We start from the raw sequence: 20,284 nt of genomic DNA on the forward strand, positions 1-20,284 counted from the left end.
TTTCGCAAACATTTACTGAGCATGCAATGTGTGCCAAGCATTGTACTAGATGTTTGCACCTACTCATTTCATTTAACAGACGAAGACAGATTCAAAAACTTTCAAGAAACTTGCACAAGGTCACACAGCCAGGCGAGGATCCGGGCCCCTGAGTCTATTCTAGTGCTTTATCTTCTATTCCACAGTTTACACCAAGGCTTGCCCACATCTAGTTTTAGGGGTAAAATGAAAGAAAAACACCAAACAGATTCTTTTTAAACAGATGAGGCTGACTTAAAAAGTAGAATTAACTTTATTTCAAGTGAGTATTAAAACTTATGTACAGTCCCTGAGAACACATGGCTGGTAGGGGCGGAGACTGGAAGGGAGATTTCCCAGGAAAGAATGGGTGAGGCCACACGCACACACACCAGTACACACAAAACAGAATTCTCCCCCATCAGAAGGGATGAACCTCAAATAGAAAGCTGATGGTTGAGGTGCTTGGAATGAAAACGGTAAACAGCTAGCCTGCCAAGTGAAAGAAACCCAGCTCTACTAGCTTAGACAACCACAGAAACAGCCTCAAGGGCAATGGCAAGTAAGACTGACTCTCTCTTTCTCCCCTTCCTTTTCTTGTCTGTGCATCTCTCTGTAGGTCAACCACTTTGTCTCAGTCAAGTTTCTACAAGTGAATGGAACAATAGCTGTTGGCAGTTTTCAGACTGCACCTCCCAGCCAAGAAGAACTTTATTCCTTTCCCTAGTGCCAGTTCAAACATCCTGGTGTACTGCCAGAGTGTGTGTGTGTGTGTGTGTGTGTGTGTGTGTGTGTGATTAGCAGTGAGGGAGGGGGAGGCAGCCAGTGGTGATAATTATCCAGGAGAAATGGGGAGATATGAGCCTGCAATGAAAACTTTAAATGTCCTCCACATGGAGTTATCATTCTAATCAGCCTCTGCTCTTTCTGGTTATAATTGCAGCATGGTCTCCACAAGTTCAGGAAAGATGTGGCTGAAACAGGAGGTTAATCAGTTCAACTGTATCCCTCATCTACATTTTTTTAAAATTTATTTATTTAATTAATTTATTTTTGGCTGTGTTGGGTCTTCGTTGCTGCGCACGGGCTTTCTCTAGCTGTGACGAGCGGGGGCTACTCTTTGTTGCAGTGTGCAGGCTTCGCATTGCGGTGGCTTCTTTTGTTGCAGAGCACGGGCTCTAGGCGCGCGGGCTTCAGTAGTTGTGGCACGCGGGCTCAGTAGTTGTGGTTCGCGGGCTCAGTAGTTGTGGCGCACGGGCTTAGTTGCTCCGCGGCATGTGGGATCTTCCCAGACCAGAGCTCGAACCCATGTCCCCTGCATTGGCAGGCAGATTCTCAACCACTGAGCCACCAGGGAAGCCCCCTCATCTACATTAATAGCATCATTATTTTCATTTATGGGTCTATTCTGTTGATTAGCTTTTATACCTATTAGCTTTGATGGACTGTAACATATGGAAATTTGAGTGTGCTGATCATCTCTGATAACCATCCTAGACTTTTCTGTAGATTTTCTTTCTATATTGACTCAACTTCTATTTCTGTATGTGGCCCATTAACAAGAATAATTCCAAAGGCTTAAATATAACATTTCAGAATTGATTAAGCATGTTATATCCCAGTAGATAGATTCAAACCAATGTTTGCTTGCAAAAGAATTCATTAGACTGTATAGCAAAGGGAACTATATCCAATCTCCTGGGATAAACCATTATGGAAAAGAATATTTTTAAAAATGTATATATGTGTATAACTGAGTCACGTTGCTCTATAGCAGAAATGAAGCACAACATTGTAAATCAACTATACTTCAATTTAAAAAAAATAGATTGCGGCTTCCCTGGTGGCGCAGTGGTTGAGAGTCCGCCTGCCGATGCAGGGGACACGGGTTCATGCCCCGGTCCGGGAAGATCCCACATGCCGCGGAGCGGCTGGGCCCGTGAGCCAAGGCCGCTGAGCCTGCGCGTTCGGAGCCTGTGCTCTGCAACGGTAGAGGCCACAACAGGGAGAGGCCGGCGTACCGCAAAAAAAAAAAAAAAAAGTAAAACAACAAATAGATTAGACCCCTATATTTGCATTTTCCTCCTCATTTACCGTAGGAAAAGAAAGGGGGAGCAATTGGGGTGGGTGTGTGGGCTGGATTGACTCCCTGTCTTATCACACACCCTGTGACCTTGGGTAGGTCCTTTAGTCATTTAAATTTCCTTTTCATTCTCTCTGAAATGGTTAACATCACCAACTTAGGGATGTTGGGAGGAGTAGAGATAACAGATGCTTAGCACAGGGTATGGGAGGCTTAAAAAACGGTGCTTATTGATTTTAACCAAAGCCATTCTCCTACAATGCCCTGAGAGATCTTTATCCCAGGTTGGGATGACTCAGCAGTGCTCCACTATACACTCACTCACCTGTCCAAGGTACACAGAAAGCGATCAATCATCAGTTTACTGGGATATTCCCTCTCTGAGCCCAAATTGCCCTGCACGGCTCATGGTCCATTTGATCTTCCTACTGCACTGCTGTATGACATGGCTTGCATTGTTAACTCAGACTGTTAACTCTTACATTGTACAATGTTTCACCAACAGTTGCCAAACTGACCTCATTTCCTGCCAAGTTAACCTCATTTCCATTTTTGATAAGGTTACTAAATTGAACGGATCCTGAGAATACTGCAGACAGTATTATCTGGGTTCTGCCAGGGGGATGATAAGGTCCTGTGGTGTCTCTGTGGCCAGGATGGCCAAAGCAGTGGGGAGACAGTGTAGATAGCAGGAGTCATAACTGGCTGGACAGTTCCTCCAGCAGCCCTTTGATCAGACCAAGAAGTTTGGTTGTGGGAAGTAGGTAGGTAGATACAGAGAGGTCAAGCTGGGAATAAGAACTGAAGTAGTCATGAAAAAGATCCTTCAAAATCCAGAGTAGGAAGCCCTTTCGCTCATTCACAGAGCAAACTGAGTGCATGGGCAGGGCACTGTGTAAGGCTCTGGGGACAGAAGAGAACAAAACAGACATGACTTCTGCCTTTTTGGAGCTTATATTCTAGTGGTGGGGAGAGAGACAACAAACACACAAATCATCTGGAAATTTCTAAAACTGATGTGATACCAAGAAAGTAGCATGACTTGGGGCAGGAGAGGGGTGCTCCTTTAGGTATGATTGCCCAGTGAGCTAGAGAATGAGTAGCCAGCTGTGCAAACTTCTGGGGCCATAGCCAGCTAGGCAGAGGGAAGAGCAAAGGCAAAGGTCCCGAAAAGAGACTTCTTTGCGGGGCTTCCCTGGTGGCGCAGTGGCTAAGAATCCGCCTGCCAATGCAGGGGACAAGGGTCCGAGCCCTGGTCCAGGAAGATCCCACATGCCGTGGAGCAAGTAAGCCCGTGCACCACAACTACTGAGCCTGAGCTGTAGAGCCTGTGAGCCACAACTACTGCGCCCATGAACCACAACTACTGAAGCCCGCACGCCTAGAGCCGGTGCTCCGCAACAAGAGAAGCCAACACAATAAGAAGCCCGCGCACCGCAACGAGAAGCCCGCGCACCGCAACAAAGAGTAGCCCCCGCTCGCTGCAACTGCAACTAGAGAAAGCCCGCGTGCAGCAACGAAGACCCAACGTAGCCAAAAATAAATGAAATAAATAAATTTTTTTAAAAAAGAGAGAGAGAATGTGCTTGGTATATTAAGGTCTAGAAAGAAAAGCAGGTCTGGGGAGCAGAAATGAGGTGGAGAGGGGCAAGGAGTGGAACTTCTAATGAAGAGCCTCCCAGATGATGTGCCCTAGGGGGATTTCACAGGGTCCCAGCTGTAGCTCCCTCAGCAAGTCAGCAGAACTAGGGCTTGGAGCAGCCTGCTTCTCTCCTTACCAACACCATCACCTTGGATTGCAAAAAGTTCATCTACTTACCCCAGTGTTCACTGCACATTTACAATTTCCTTTGTGTTCCATGATGTAGAAGGTTGAGAAGCGCTGATGTAGCTTTTTGTAGATCATGTTTAACACTTTAAATGTTAACTCCTGTATAGTTTCAAATGACAAAATTAGAACTATTGCTTAGAAAATATAAAGAGATATACCTCAAAACAACGGGAAATTGAAAAACTATCAGAATCATCCAATGATAGAATGGGTTGCCTCAAAAAAAAGTCTGATAGGAGGAGGAAAATACATATATTGGGTGGGAAGACTCAGTATTATAAAGATGTCAATTCACAATAAATTAATCTACACATTTAATATAACCAGGATTAAAACATCGAGTTTTTTTTAACTACACAATTTTAAAATTTATATTCTAAGAATATCTGGGAAAATTCTGGAAAAAAAAAGATGACCATCTCTTCTAGGTATTAAACATATTAAACACAGAATAATAAAAACAGTGTGGTAAGGGACATGAGGAAAGTTAAAAGGAAAACCACAGTCCCAAAATGGCATCACTCATGTTAAAAGCCCATGACGCCAAACCTAGATTTAATACCTGATCTAATTGCAGTTTCAACCTCTCCCAGAAACGTAATCTTAACCAACCAGTCTGGAATTTTCCAATCAAGCACCAGTAAGGTAATCTGTCACATGGGCCCTCTCCCTTTCCACCCCGCCTCCCCCAACCAAGAAGAGCCAATCTGCATGATAAAACCTTTGCTGCTCCCTTCCTCTAAAAAAAGATGCCCTAGCCTAAAAATAATCTTTTCTTTTCTTTTGCTAATAGCTGCCTTTCCCCACCCTTCTTCCCATAAAAACCTTCCATATTGTACAACTCCTTGGAGGCTCTTCTAGTTGCTAGATGAGATTCCACTCAAATAAAGTCAATTAGATCTTCAAATTTACTTGGTTGAATTTTGTTTTTTAAACACTAGGCAGGGAAAAAAAAAAACAACACAAAAAAAACACTAGGCAGGGGACTTCCCTGGTGGTGCAGTGGTTAGGAATCCTCCTGCCAATGCAGGGGAGACGGGTTCCAGTCCTGCTCCGGGAAGATCCCACATGCCACGGAGCAACTAAGCCTGTGCGCCACAACTACTGAAGCCCGCACACTGCAACGAAGAGTAGCCCCCGGTCAGCACAACTAGAGAAAGCCTGCGCCCAGCAACGATGACCCAATGCAGCCAAAACAAAAAACAAACAAACAAACAAAAACACTAGGCAGATAGATCAATGAAACAAAATTAAAAGCCCAGAAACATATATATGTGTAAATTTTTATATATAATTTATATATATAAATTTAGTTTATTATAAAGATAGTATTCTAAAAATAGATTATTCAGGGAATTCCCTGGCTGTCCAGTGGTTAGGACTTGGCGCTTTTGCTGCCTTGGCCCGGGTTCAATCCCTGGTCAGTGAATTAAGATCCCGCAAGCCATGCAGCGTGGCCAAAAAAATAAATTAAATAAAAATGGATTTTTTGTTTTTTTTGGCTGTGCCGGGTGGTTTGTGGGATATTTGCTCTGCAACCAGGGATTGAACACATGCCCCCTGTGGTGGAAGCACAGAGTCCTAACCACTGGACTGCCAGGGAATTCCCCAAAATGGGTTATACAATAAAAGGTGTTAGGAAACTGGAGAGCAATCTGGAAAAAAAAATACAATTGGATCACCACTTTATAGTTTAAAGCAAAATAAATTACAGATGGAGGAAAGGTTGGAATGTGAAAAGTGAAAGAAAAAATGTACTAGAAGAGAACGTGGTAGAATTTTTGTATCTTGCTATAGACAAACTTCGCTCAGTATGGTAAAACAAACACTAAAATAAATAGATAAAACAAGATGTTGTAAAAGAAAATACTAATAAGTTTCAGCTTTTTTTCCCCCAGTTTTACTGAAATACGATTGGAAAGTGAAATTGTATATATCTAAGGTAAACAACATGATGTTTGGATATACATTGTGAAATGATTACCAAAATCAAGCTAATTAACAAATCCATCACCTCACCAAGTTACCTTTTTTTTTTTTTTGGTGATGGTGGTAAGAACCCTTGAGATCTACAATGTTAGTTGATTTAGTTGATAGTTAGTTGATAGATAGTTTAGTTGATAGATAGTTAGTTTAGTTAGTTGATCTACAATGTTAGTTGACTTCAATACAATACATTATTATTAACTCTAGTCACCATGCTATACATTAGGTCTCCAAAAGTTATTCATCTTTTTTTTTTTTTTTTTTTGCGGTACGCGGGCCTCTCACTGTTGTGGCCTCTCCTGTTGCGGAGCACAGGCTCCGGACACGCAGGCTCAGCGGCCATGGCTCATGGGCCTAGCCGCTCTGCAGCATGTGGGATCTTCCCGGACCAGGGCACGAACCCGTGTCCCCTACATTGGCAGGCGGACTCTCAACCACTGAGCCACCAGGGAAGCCCAAAAGTTATTCATCTTATAACTGAAAAGTTGTATCCTTTGACCAACATCTCTCCATTTCCCCCACCCCCAGCTTCTAGTAATGAGCCTCCTACTCTGTTACTATGAGGTCCATTCTTTTAGATTCCACATATAAGTGAGATCATATAATATTGGTCTTTCTTTGTCTGGCTTACTTCATTTACATTCACTGAATTGAACAATTAAAAAATTAAAAAAAAAATTTTTTAAATTCCTGCATGGAAAAAAAAAGTCATAAGAGAAATAACAAACTGGAAAAAATTTTCAATTTAAATTGTTCTTATTTTCAAAAACGTATGTATATATAAAGCCTAATATTTACAGGAAAAGCAACAAGGAGAAAAAAATAGAAAAACAGGTAAAGGATATGAACAGACGGCACACAGAAAATAAACACGATGACTCTCACATATATGAAAGGATGCTCAACTTCATTCATAAGAGAAGTGCAAATGAAAACAGCTAAAGGTAACTATTTTTAACCTACCAAGTTGGCATAAGTTAAAAAAAAAGTAATTAATATCCTAGTAATAGCATGGGGAAAAAGTACTCTCATAGTTGATGAATGGAATACAAATTGATACAACATCTACTGAGAGCAACCGGCAATATCTATCAAAATAACAGATGTATCTGCCCTTTGATCCAACAATTCTACTTTTAGATATTTATCCCACAACCTTGCGTGCGTATGAAAGATATGTAGTATAGTCAAAGTTATCCATTGCAGCCTTGTCTGTAATAGCAAAAGCGCAGGAACCCCAAAATAGTCATAAATAGATTGATTTATTAAATTATGACATATCCATATAATGAAATGCTATGCACCTGTTAAAAGGAATAAAGCAGCTTGCTCTAAGTATGGAATAATTTCTAAGATATGTAATTAAGGGGGAAATATTGTATTTAATCTGCTAACACTTGTGTTAAAAAAAAAAAAAGAGGGACTTCCCTGGTGGTCGAGTGGTTAAAACTCCATGCTTCTACTGCAGGGGGTGTGGGTTTGATCCCTGGTCAGGGAACTAGGAACCCATATGCCATGCAGTGTGGTCAAAAAAAAAAAAAAAATAATAATAACATACACACTTGTAAAACGCACAGACTATCCCTGGAAGGATACATATAAAAGTAGTAACAGTGGCTGCCTCTGGAGAGCAGAACTGAGGTGCTAGAGGGAGAGGGATAGAAGAGACTTTCTTTTCATTGTATATTCTTTCATACCCTTTGATTTTTATATTGTATATGTTATCTAATTTAAAAAACAGATTACAATTGAAAGTATGGGGTGGAAATGTCCATATATGTGTTTGTACAAGTATAGAAAATAGCCATTCTTAGCATCCTGTAACAAGTGGTAGGGAGGTGAGGGATTTGAGGTGAGGCTTGACTTTTTACTTTGATGCTCTGCCATATTTTTTCAATGTGTTACATTAAGCAAATACAGCTTTTCTAATTAAAAAAATTAATAGTAGTTTCCTCACCAGAGGAGAGTTGGTACAAAGCTGAAAAGACTATTTGCAAAGTACTTTGTTTTTTTGTTTTGTTTTTGACTTTATTATTTTATTTTATTTTATTTTATTTTTTTTACATCTTTATTGGAGTATAATTGCTTTACAATGGTGTGTTAGTTTCTGCTTTATAACAAAGTGAATCAGTTATACATATACATATGTTCCCATATCTCTTCCCTCTTGCATCTCCCTCCCTCCCACCCTCCCTATCCCACCCCTCTAGGTGGTCACAAAGCACGGAGCTGATCTACCTGTGCTATGCGGCTGCTTCCCACTAGCTATCTATTTTACGTTTGGTAGTGTATATATGTCCATGCCACTCTCACTTTGTCACAGCTTACCATTCCCCCTCCCCACATCCTCAAGTCCATTCTCTAGTAGGTCTGTGTCTTTATTCCTGTCTTACCCCGAGGTTCTTCATGACATTTTTTTCCCTTAGATTCCATATATATGTGTTAGCATACGGTATTTGTCTTTCTCTTTCTGACTTACGTCATGCTGTATGACAGACTCTAGTGCAGAGTACTTTGTATGGGGAGTTCCACCTTGGTAGGGAATTTCAGACCAGATGGGTCTTTAGCAGCTTTCAACATAAAACATTCCTTAGTTCTATGATCTATAATTCTAGGTGGACTGGCCTTATTTCTCCAACTGGATTATAAGCTATTTAAGGATGGGGAGTGTCAATTTTGCTTAAAAAAAAAAAAATGTCCGTCATCTCTTAGCACAAAGGTACATAACTTGCCAAATAAATTCTGCAACTTGAACGAAGGGACATCTCTTTTTTTCACAGGTGACATAGTGCAGATTCAGTGCCCAGAGTTGTTAAGGTCACATATTGTTGTTCTAACCTTTCCTATCACAAAGAAATGTAATACAATTTTACTGGTAAAGAAGGCTTAGTCAGCACATTTTGCTTTGGGTTTAGTAAAACAAGAATTTATTTGGTCAAAGTTAGTGGGCCAAGAACAGCTGGCCAGTGCACCGTCGTGATCTCGATTTACACAATGCCAGCAACAGGACTGTAGGTCTGGAGCCTGGGACTTTTCCCTGGGCACCCACTTGGGTCTCTAATTATCATCAATCCTTCTGGCATCAAAGTAAAGAGTCATAACTCTTTTTTTTTTTTTGCGGTACGCGGGCCTCTCACTGTTGTGGCCTCTCCCGCTGCGGAGCACAGGGTCCGGACGCGCAGGCTCAGCGGCCATGGCTCACGGGCCCAGCCGCTCCGCGGCATGTGGGATCCTCCCAGACCGGGGCACAAACCCGTGTCCCCTGCCTCAGCAGGCGGACTCTCAACCACTGCGCCACCAGGGAAACCCATAACTCTTTTTTTTAAAGTCACAACTCTTATAATCAATGTGTACTAAATAAACAACTGTGCTAACGTACGAATACATGCCCAAATGAATAGATGGATCAATTATTGGGTAAATAAGTGCATAAATGCATGCATTAATTAATGAATGAAACACTTTCTCATGGGGCAAACAGACATACTATGTATGGGTCATGGACACTGACAGACCTAGAAAGTAGAGATAGGAACTATGGAGTGACAGGCACTCGGAGCAAGTCCCCACGACTGTCCACAACCTGTACCTGTTTGACCGGAATGGAGTGTGTCTGCATTATTGCGAGTGGCACCGCAAGAAGCAAGCAGAGATCCCCAAGTAGGAGGAGTACAAGCTGATGTACGGGATGCTCTTCTCTATCCTTTCCTTTGTCAGCAAAATGTCCCCACTAGACATTAAGGACGGCTTCCTGGCCTTCCAAACTAGGCGTTACAAACTCCATTAGTACGAGATGCCTGCTGGGATCAGCGCTGTCATGAATACTGACTTGGGCGTGGGACCCATCTGAGATGTGCTGCACCACATCCACGGTGAGCTGTACGTGGAGCTGGTGGTGAAGAATCCCCTGTGCTCGCTGGGCCAAACTGTGCAGAATGAGCTCTTCCGCTCCCGACTGGACTCCTGTGGCCACTCTCCGCCCTTCTTCTCCGCCCGGGCTGGCTGAAGGAAGCACTCTACCTCACCCCTCAGAAGAATCCCTGTCTGGGGCCCTTCCTAACCTGTTTCACCCGAGGGCCCCCTACTGCAAGTGCCACCGCCCCAGCACCCCCAGCCCAGTCAAGCCCCTCGGTAGCCCTCCCAGGGGAACAGCCTAAAGCCGTCCCTGGTGCCCTCCCCGGCACAGAAAGAAAGCCTACCAGAGTCCCTACACCTCCAAACCTGGCCCTCTCCAGTTTTATCCCCTACCTGATGCTTCGAGAAGTACAGAATAAACTTCTTATCACTAAAAAAAAAAAAAAAAAAGAAGAAGAAGAAGAAGAAAGAAGGTAGAGATAGACACAAGAAGCACATTAAGCCCAAGACTGGGGCCCTTCCTGTGAGGACCACAAGTGGCCCCATCTCCTGGTCAGTGCCTAAGAGTGTACCCAGCCAAGCAGAGTACATAGCACAGGGTCAGAGCCATACATGCCCAGATGGGCTCCCACCAAGGAACCTTTTATCCCTCCTAAGGGCCAAGATTAGGCTGCCACTTCAAGAAATACCTACCTAAGCCCTCTGATTAAAAATATTTGGTTTCCTCTGTATTTGGCTGTTTATGATTCCAGATATTGTATCCCCAGTTTTTTTCACAACAGGAAACATGTATATGTCAAAGTGTGGTCATGTCAAAAAAAATTTTTTTTTGCCGCTTAACCTGTCTCTCCCTCTCTCTCTCTCTCTCTCTCTCTCCCTCTCTCTCTCTCTCTCTCTCTCTCTCCCTCTCTATCTCTCTCTCTCTCTCACACACACACACACCAGAGCAACAGAAAATGGCAATTACAGCTCAAAAGTTTACAAAGTCCAAAAGGTGGTCAAGATAAATGACAATATAACATTCTACCTTGATGAAAGGTATCCAGACTCACCTATTAAATTGGCAAAGTTTTTTTTTTTTAATAAGAAGCTCAGTGTTACTATGGTCAAAGCAGCTCATTTGGCGAACTCCTGCTGGTGGCGATATAAACTGGGAAAACTCTTGGGAGAGCATTGGGCCATCCATCCATCTTGAAAGCTTTAACAATATTCCTATCCTATGTCCTAGTGATCTCACTTCTCAAACCAGGGATGTGATGCAAAAGAAATAATTCTTTATTCTTAGAACATAATCCCAAAGCATTTTTTTAAAGACTTAAAATAGCAAACCCCAGCCCTCCACCCCCATCCGCCAGGCTCTAATCTCCTTTCCCTGCTTCTCTTCATAGTACATATTATATATTCATGTGTTTGTCTGTGTTTCCTCCCCACCCCTCCCAAAGAATCAAAGCAAATTGTGTCCCTAGCGCCCTTGAATAACTCCTTACACATAGTAGGTACTCATAAATATCTGTTTAACTAATGAATTATTTATAATAGTGAAAATTAAAACAAATGTAAATATAGAGTAATAATGATTAAGTAATAATGATTAAGTACATTTTGGCAATCCTTTGATTGGCTATTGTGTAGTCATTACAAATGTAATTATAAGAACTATATCAACTTGGAAAATAAATATACTGTTAAGTGAGAAATCAAAATGCAAAACAGGGGACTTCCCTGATGGTACAGTGGTTAAGACTCCGCGATCCCAATGCAAGGGGCCGGGGTTTGATTCCTGGTCAGGGAACTAGATCCCACATGCCGCAACTAGAAGATCCAGTGTGCTGCAACTAAGGCCTGGCACGGGCAAATAAATAAATAAATCTTAAAAAAATGCAAAATAGTATGTAGGTGTGGCTTATTGTTACAGTAATGACCCCAACGAACCATGCCTACCTGTATCTGTATTTTCTTTAAGTCCCCTCTCACACTGACTCTGGGCTTCGCCATGTGACTTGTGGATGATGGGACGTGAGCAAAGATGATTCTGGCAGCAGCTTTAAAGATGTTTGCACAGTGGGTCTTGACCTCTCTCCCTTGCTGCTTTTGGAACCCAGCTGCCCAGGTAGCATGCTGGACATATACCACCCAGCCCGCAGCCAGCGCCAGACACTGAATGTCTCATTCATAGAAAGAGGCCATATTATACAGCATCCAGCTCTAGTTGAGCCAACAGAAGACTGCAGTGGCATGAATGACCCTAGCTGATAATAGCAGAAGAAAAGCCCAGCTAAGCTCTGCTCAAATTGATGACTCACAGAATTGTGAGCAAGTGAAAGGGTTGTAGTAATAAGCAGCAAGTTTTGGGGTGGTTTGATTAATATCTGCTTTGTTGAAATAGGTGTGCATATGGAGGGAAAAAGTACAGTGCAGAAGAACTCACAGCAACCCTGTGATGAAAGAAACTCAGGTGAGGAGACCTCTTGACTAGGCATGACTTACCAGGCATGACTCTGTCAGCACAGGGACCAATATATTCTAGAGGAAAAACAAGCACAGAAATGAGTACAGAGGCTCTGTTTAGAGTGATGAAAAAGTTTTGGAGAGAGATAGTGGTGACGGTTGTACAGCATTGTTAATGTAAGTAATGTCATTGAATTGTACAATTTAAAAATGGTTAGTTAAGGGATTTCCCTGGTGGTCCGTGGTAAAGAATCCGCCTTCCAATGCAGGGGACTGAGGTTCGATCCCGGTTCGATCCCTCGTCAGGGAACCAAGATCCCACATGCCTCGGGGCAACTAAGCCCGTGTGCACCACAACTACTGAACTCACACGCCTCAAATAGAGAGCCCGCATGCCACAAACTACAGAGCCCACCGCCCTGGGGCCCGTGTGCCACAACTAGAGAGAAGCCAGAGTGTAGCAACTAGAGAGAAGCCCGAGTGCTGCAACGAAGAGACCACGCACCGTAACAAAAGATCCCGCATGCCTCAACGAAGATCCTGTGTGCTGCAGCTAAGACCCGATGCAGCCAAAAAATTAAGGAAAATAAATAAATATTTTTTTAAATGGTTAGTTAACATGGCACATTTAGTGGAATTCCCTGGCTGTCCAGTGGTTAGGATTCTGAGCTCCCACTGCAGGGGGCACGGGTTCGATCCCTGGTGGGAGAACTAAGATCCCACAAACCGCAAGGCATGGACAAAAAAAAAAAAACCCACAAAGAAACAAAACAACCGCCTGCCCCAAAACCATATAAGCAAAGTCACCTGTCACAAACTTCCTCCAAAGATGGCAATCTTTCCCTAACACGCAATACAATTGGCTCCTCAGCCACTGTGAACAGCTCTTACAGTGGGCCAATATCCGCCCAGGATAACTTTCTATCTTTCCCTGCAGACCTCGGCTGAGTGATGCAAGCTGGTCCTGCCATCCTTTCAACAGCTCTGAATGTCAGGATGGGGTGGTGGAACTTACCTTCCTCAGAGGAACCTGATGCCAGTTGGCCGATCCCCACACCCACCGTTCCTCACTCTCTCCCGTGAGGCACACACTGCACTTACAGCCATGCCCGTGACCAAGAGTGTTCTTTAGTTTCAGAGCGTGCTTCCTTGCCTCCTGCAGCAAGCAAGATGTGACAGTCACCACATCATCTGTTAGTCACCACTTTGCCCTCTGCGCTATGCCAACCCTGGCTTTAGACAGCTCTGTGAAACCGACGGGCGGCATTCCCCGCTGAAACTTCCTGCAGGGGAAGCCAAGGGGGGTTAACAGGGCACCTCACTCTCACCCTCCCCGAGAAGGAGCTCTTCCGCAGGGCCCAGGGCCCCTCTAGTTTCCCTCATCTGGCTGAGGTTCCTCACTGGATAGTCAGCGAGCCCTCTCACAGGAAATATGTTTGCCCAGTGCCTTCCCAGTGGCTTTTGCCCTAAACTTGAATCTGGTGGCACTGACTCATCCTTCCCTTGCGACACCGATACTCAATACTAGGCCATGGCAGCCGCCGTGAAATACCGGCCTGGCTTGTAGTTTTCTCTCTTCCTCTCCCGATCCTGCCTCGGCTCAGACCTGGCTGCCTACCTCAGCTTTCCCCAGTGCCTGTGCAATTCAGCGCTGAGGTTTTTTACTTTTTTGCTTCCCTGCACAAGTGAATATTTGTTACTAATTTCCCCACGCTTCATCTTTGTGGGCTGTCTTTAGCCCTTCATTCTGGGAGCTACTTTACCTCTGCTCCAGGGTCCTGGTAATTACCCTTCTAACTCAATTAGATGACCTTATTCTTTCCCACTTCCTCTTTCCTTCCATTGTTATGCAGAGGGCGGGGAGGTGGCTGAACGTGCGCAGAGAATTGGATTAGGTAACAGGGTAACTCAGCAGGTCTCTTGGGGGTTCTGTCTCTGCCCCTGCTTCCAACGAGCCCCACACCCGCTCCACACTGTCTTCCCACCTGCAAAACCAGGAACAAAGGAGCCAGGAGTGTGGGAGAAATGAATAAGGGGGCCTTGGCTGAGGCACTGGAGAGGAGGAAAAAGTTTCCCTCTTACGGCTCCTGGCTGGGTATGAAAATTAAACTGACAAAGACAGATTAACAAGAGAACTGCATACAACTTTTATTAAATTTTTATTAAATTCTTCACAAGAGAATGAAGACCTGAAGAAGTGACCAGAGCAGGAAGATTTTATATCCCTTAGACAAATAATAAATGTGTGAAGAATTAACAACACAAAGGGGTTTGGGCTAGGAGTAGTAAATGGTGAAGAAGTAACTAGGAAGATAAGGGTTAGTTTAACGCAGTTTGTTTATACAGCCTCGGTCCCAAATTCCCTGTCCTGGTGACAAGAAAGTCCTCCTTCCTCCTAGTACAGGGAGGGTACTTTTCACATGGGAGTTTTATGACCTGTTTCAGGTAAGAAGGGCACAGAGTGACCCTCCTACTCCTGCCACTTTTTTTTTTTTTTTTTTTTTTTTTTTTTTGCGGTACGCGGGCCTCTCATTGCTGTGGCCTCTTCCGTTGTGGAGCACAGGCTCCGGGCGCGCAGGCTCAGCGGCCATGGCTCACGGGTGCAGCCGCTCCGCGGCATGTGGGATCTTCCCGGACCGGGACACGAACCCGTGTTCCCTCCATCGGCAGGCGGACTCTCAACCACTGCGCCACCAGGGAATCCTTCCTGCCACTTTTTGAAATTCCTTCAGCTTAAAATATTTAATATGCCAAGGTGCCATATTTTGGGGTTGCGTGTCCTGAACCCTGTCAGCATCTTATTACGATTTCCTCAGATGAACGGGAGATTGTGACATTACAAAATAAACGCCAAGAGACTATATACAGGAAGAAAACAGTAGTGTTGGGAAGAAAAAGTAATTTGGTTCAGGGAAATCGATGCAGAGAAAATTTATATAAAATCTCCATCTTGGACTACATTCTCAAGTGATTCTTCTTATCCTTCTGGGGGGACACACACCACTTTGAGAGGAACGATACAGGATCATATCCCCAGGAAAATACATGTAAACACAGAAACCAAACATTAGGGGCTCACTACCTCCTTGAATCCTGACGGCACAGGGTAAGTGGGTAATTTCCTTCTTTGTAACCCCATCTAGAAGCTCAGTGTGGTTTGTAGAAAGCATTCATTTGTTCATTCATTCAACAAGTAACTCTTTGAGAAACTTCCAAGTGTCAGGCCCCACGCTGGGCCACATTGTGAGGCAGAAAGAGGTGAATCGGACACAGTGCCTGCTCCCAGGACGCTCATGGTCTGGTGGGGAGACCTACGGAGAGCACACAATAAGTGTAACAGTGATGGAAGAGGCAGCCGAACGAACGGTGGGAGCCTGGAGGGAGGGGGCAGAACTGCTTCCCACCCTTCCCCCTTCGCCCTTCGCCCTTCCCCCAGCAGTCAGTGCTGCACCTCTGACTACAAAGCAAAGAGGTTTGAGAAAGCCCAAGTATGCCCTGAGGGGCTAGCTGAGCGGTCCGGGTCTGAGCTCTCACGCCCCACCCACGCCCCAGCCAGCGTTCACACCTCCACTGGGATGGACCCGTTTTCCTCTCTCCCCACAGGCTCCCTGGGCGCTGTCCATTCACAGCCAGCCCACCCCCGGCTACCCCATCTGGGGCTGTTCTCAGCTCCCCAGGCCAGCTTTTAAATAAGTAGCCAACCCCCCATTGCACTTCCTCCTTTCGTTGCTTAAACCCTATTCATTTTACTCGTTAAGCTGCATGGAAACAAGGAATAACAAAAATAACTAACTTTGAGGAAGTTACAGATTTGCAAGGAACCTGGGGAGTCTTGGTATGAGCTGGTCTTTATTCACTTGATGGAAGGCTGGGCTGGGCTGGGCTAGGCTGGACCTGGCCCTGCTTCCTCTCACCTCTTCTCCCTTCTTAGAGTCCCAGGAAAAAGCCACTTGATACAAGTGTGTGTGTCAACCATTCTGCCTGTCTGGGTTGGATGCTAAACTACTCCCCTTATTCCAGCTGCTTCCCTATCACACCTTTGGCTACTGGAGCCCCAGAGCACCCATTGGAAGGCTCTGGCTGCCTCTCTTCCCTTCCTCGTTTCAGCTCTTGACTCCTGAGGGAGAAAGTCCCTTTCCTCCTTGGTTTTGTTTTGGTTTTTAAAAATATATTTACTTATCTATTTTTGGCTGTGTTGGGTCTTCGTTGCTGTGTGCGGCCTTGCTCTAGCTGTGGCGAACGGGGGCTTCTCTTCGTTGTGGTGCACGGGCTTCGCATTGCGGTGGCTTCTCTTGTTGCGGAGCACGGGCTCTAGAGCGCGGGCTCAGTAGTTGTGGCACATGGGCTTAGTTGCTCCGCGGCTGTGGGCATGTGGGATCTTCCTGGACCAGGGCTCGAACCCGTGTCCCCTGCATTGGCAGGTGGATTCTTAACCACAGTGCCACCAGGGAAGCCCTCTGGTTTTGCTGTTGTTGTTCGTTTTTCGTTTCTTTTCTGAATGTTAAGGGCCCCTCTGCTATAAACTCCATGAAGGCAGGGACTGTTTTCATCTCTGCTCTCCTAGCTTCTACCACAGGGTCTAAGACATTCCAGCTGCTCTGTGACTGTTTAACTCAGCATGTGTTAATTTATCCATTTTATTCATTTGTCTTGACAGTTCAGTCCCTTATATCTAATCCATGACCAAGTACTAGCAGCTTTACTAAAACTGTTCTTAAATTTGCTTCTCTTGATCTCTATTACTGGCACCACACCTTCGTCTAAGCCACTCTAGCTAGATATTTTTGTAGCTGGGCATATATCATAGCTTCCCAGCTTTGTCTAAAAACTCCGTAACGTTTCTTCACTCAGCTGATACAGTAATGATAGAGAGAGAGATAGAGTTTGAGAGAGAGAGAGAGAGAGAGAAGGAAGGAAGGAAGGGAGGGAGGGAGGGAGGGGAGAAAATGACCAACCTCATAAATCTGGAACTCTTGAAACCTGGCATATTCCAGGCAAATTTCCCATTCGTGGAAGTATTGTGTCTGTGACCCCACAAACATTTCTGTTCTTCTTTTAAAAAAGAAATTAATTGGCTTTCTACCCTTCCTTTCACACTTGCAGTCAGTTGCAAATAGCGGAGAACCAACTAAAACCAGCAATAGGAAAGAATGGAGTTAATAGCTCAAACAATTTAAAGTGTTGCTGGTCTGCTGGCTTGAGGCCAGTCTGGACCCAGAGTTTCACTTGATGTTCTTTCTCCCGCTATTGCTCCTGCTTTTAGCACTCTCTTCTTCTGTATGTCGGTTTCATCTTTTTAACCCACTCTCTTCACACGATGACATAGAGGTCTGCCTTTACTTGATCTTACAGAGAAAAAGAGACCCTTTCCACATGCCAATTATAAAGGTGACCTCGATTGGTCCAGTTAGAGTCACCTGCTCAGACTTCCCTGGTGGCACAGTGGTTAAGAATCTGCCTGCCAATGCAGGGGACACGGGTTCGAGCCCTGGTCTGGGAAGATCCCACATGCCACAGAGCAACTAAGCCCGTGCGCCACAACTACTGAGCCTGTGCTCTAGAGCCCGTGAGCCACAACTACTGAGCCCATGTGCTGCAACTACTGAAGCCCACGTGCCTAGACCCCATGCTCTGCAAGAAGAGAAGCCACTGCAATAAGCCCACACACCGCAATGAAGAGTAGCCCCCACTCGCTGCAACTAGAGGAAGCCCGCACGCAGCAACAAAGACCCAACGCAGCCATAAATAAATATATTTATTAAAAAATTAAAAATAGGGCTTCTGGGGTGGCGCAGTGGTTGAGAGTCCGCCTGCCGATGCAGGGGACACGGGTTCGTGCCCCGGTCTGGGAAGATCCCACATGCCACGGAGCGGCTGGGCCCGTGAGCCATGGCCGCTGAGCCTGCGCGTCCGGAGCCTGTGCTCCGCAACGGGAGAGGCCACAACAGTGAGAGGCCCGCGTATCGAAAAAAAAAAAAAAATTAAAAGTAAAATAAAGTCACCTGCTCCTCCCTGAACTAATCACATTCATCACTGTTGTCAGGAAGGTTCAGAGCTCTGATTGGCTGGGCGCCAACTCATGCGTGTGGGATAAGCGCAAAGCTCCCACAAAGCAGTCCTACCAGGCCCATGTAGAATAATCGGTCAGGGCTTCCAAAGGAAAAGTTGGGACACAAACAACACAGGTCCAGGCCCCTTTTTGCAGAGTGGGTATGGGGAGGGATTTTACATGTGCCCAACTCTTTCTTGCCTCTGTTCATTGACATGAGTGCTCTTTCCTCTGCCTGGAATGCTCTTTCCACTCACATCCTATGTACCTAAATTTTTTTTTTTTTTAAAGAGATTTATTTATTTATTTGTTTGTTTGTTTCTTGGAGGCGTTGGGTCTTCGTCGCTGCACGCGGACTATCTCTAGTTGCAGCGAGCGGGGGCTACTCTTCGTTGCAGTGTGTGGGCTTCTCATTGTGGTGGCTTCTCTTGTTGCGGAGCATGGGCTCTAGGCGCGCGGGCTCAGTAGTTGTGGCACGCAGGCTCAGTAGTTGTGGCTCACGGGCTCTAGAGCGCAGGCTCAGTACTTGTGGTGCACAGACTTAGTTGCTCCGCGGCATGTGGGATCTTCCCGGACCAGAGCTCGAGCCCGTGTCCCCTGCATTTGCAGGCATATTCTTAACCACTGCACCACCAGGGAAGCCCCTATGGACCTAACTTCTACATGGACTTTAGGTCTCAGCTTAAATGTCACTCCAAAAGATGCCGCCCCTGACCCCATACATTGTCACCTGTATCTGACTGACATTCTCATAGCAATTTAAAAAAAAAATTATTATTAAAGGTCCTTTTTATCTGTAAGACTCTGACTCTGAGTATTGAACACCCACATCATGGAAGGCACTATACCTGATGTTGGCTTTTTTTTTTTTAATTTATTATTTATTTATTTTATTTATTTTTGGCTGCATTGGGTCTTAGTTGCAGCACGCGGGATCTTCGTTGAGGCATGCGGGATCGTTTTCTGTTGCAGTGCACAGGCTCTTCTCTGCGGCGCGCGGGCCTCTCTCTAGTTATGGAGTGCGGGTTTTCTCTTCTCTAGTTGTGGTGTGCAGGCTCCAGGGCACATGGGCTCTGTAAGTGTGGTGCGTGGGCTTAGTTGCCCCACGGCATGTAGGATCTTAGTTCCCTGGCCAAGCATCGAACCCGTGTCGCCTGCATTGGAAGGCAGATTCTTTACCACTGGACCACCAGGGAAGTCCCTAAAAGGTTATTTTTAATTTAATTTCGTTTCGGTTGAAAGTCTGTCTCCCTCAGTAAGCTCCACCAGGGCAAGGATTCCCTCAGCTTTGCCTCTTAGTTTTGCTCATGATTGCATTCCTAGCTCCTGGTTCAGATGCACATGGTAGTATTCACTCCTTCATTTATTCATAAATAAATAAATAAATAAAAGGGGGTGTGTGATAAGTGCTAAAGATTCAGGTAAATAAGATATACGTATCCCTGACTCAAGGAGTAGCAACTTCTATATCTCCATTAGACCAGTGTTTTTCTTTTTTTTTTTTAATTTAATTTTATTTATTTTTTTTATGGCCGGTTCTTATTAGTTATCTATTTTATACATATTAGTGTATATATGTCAATCCCAATCTCCCAGTTCATCCCACTCCAGCCCCCTGCCACTTTCCCCCCTTGGTGTCCATATGTTTGTTCTCTACATCTGTGTCTCTATTTCTGCCCTGCAAACCGGTTCATCTGTACTATTTTTCTAGGTTCCACATATATGTGTTAATACACGATATTTGTTTTTCTTTTTCTGACTTACTTCACTCTGTATGACAGTCTCTAATACATCCACGTCTCTACAAATGACCCAATTTCATTCTTTTTTATGGCTAATATTCCATTGTATATATGTGCCACATCTTTATGCATTCGTCTGTCGATGGGCATTTAGGTTGCTTCCATGTCCTGGCTACTGTAAATAGTGCCGCAATGAACACTGGGGTGCATGTGTCTTTTTGAATTATGGTTTTTCTCTGGATATGTGCCAGTAGTGGGATTGCTGGGTCATA

General features: G+C 44.7%; 1 long non-coding RNA gene and 1 pseudogene across 1 annotated transcript; one reads left to right on the top strand and one right to left on the bottom strand.

The window, feature by feature from the left end:
* Positions 1-3,916: 3,916 nt before the first annotated feature.
* Positions 3,917-13,022, bottom strand: LOC149749440 (uncharacterized). The gene is made up of 2 exons (XR_016393136.1): positions 11,715-13,022; positions 3,917-4,031 (listed from the first exon to the last, which is right to left on the bottom strand). It is a non-coding gene; the product is annotated as an uncharacterized LOC149749440 (long non-coding RNA).
* Positions 8,913-10,109, top strand: LOC111179141 (trafficking protein particle complex subunit 1 pseudogene; annotated as a pseudogene).
* Positions 13,023-20,284: the final 7,262 nt, after the last annotated feature.

Source organism: Delphinapterus leucas, chromosome 4 (genome assembly GCF_059928025.1).
Source record: "Delphinapterus leucas isolate spDelLeu-1000000601 "Yukka" chromosome 4, BTC_Dleu_Yukka2, whole genome shotgun sequence".
Classification (NCBI taxonomy): Eukaryota; Metazoa; Chordata; class Mammalia; order Artiodactyla; family Monodontidae; genus Delphinapterus; species Delphinapterus leucas.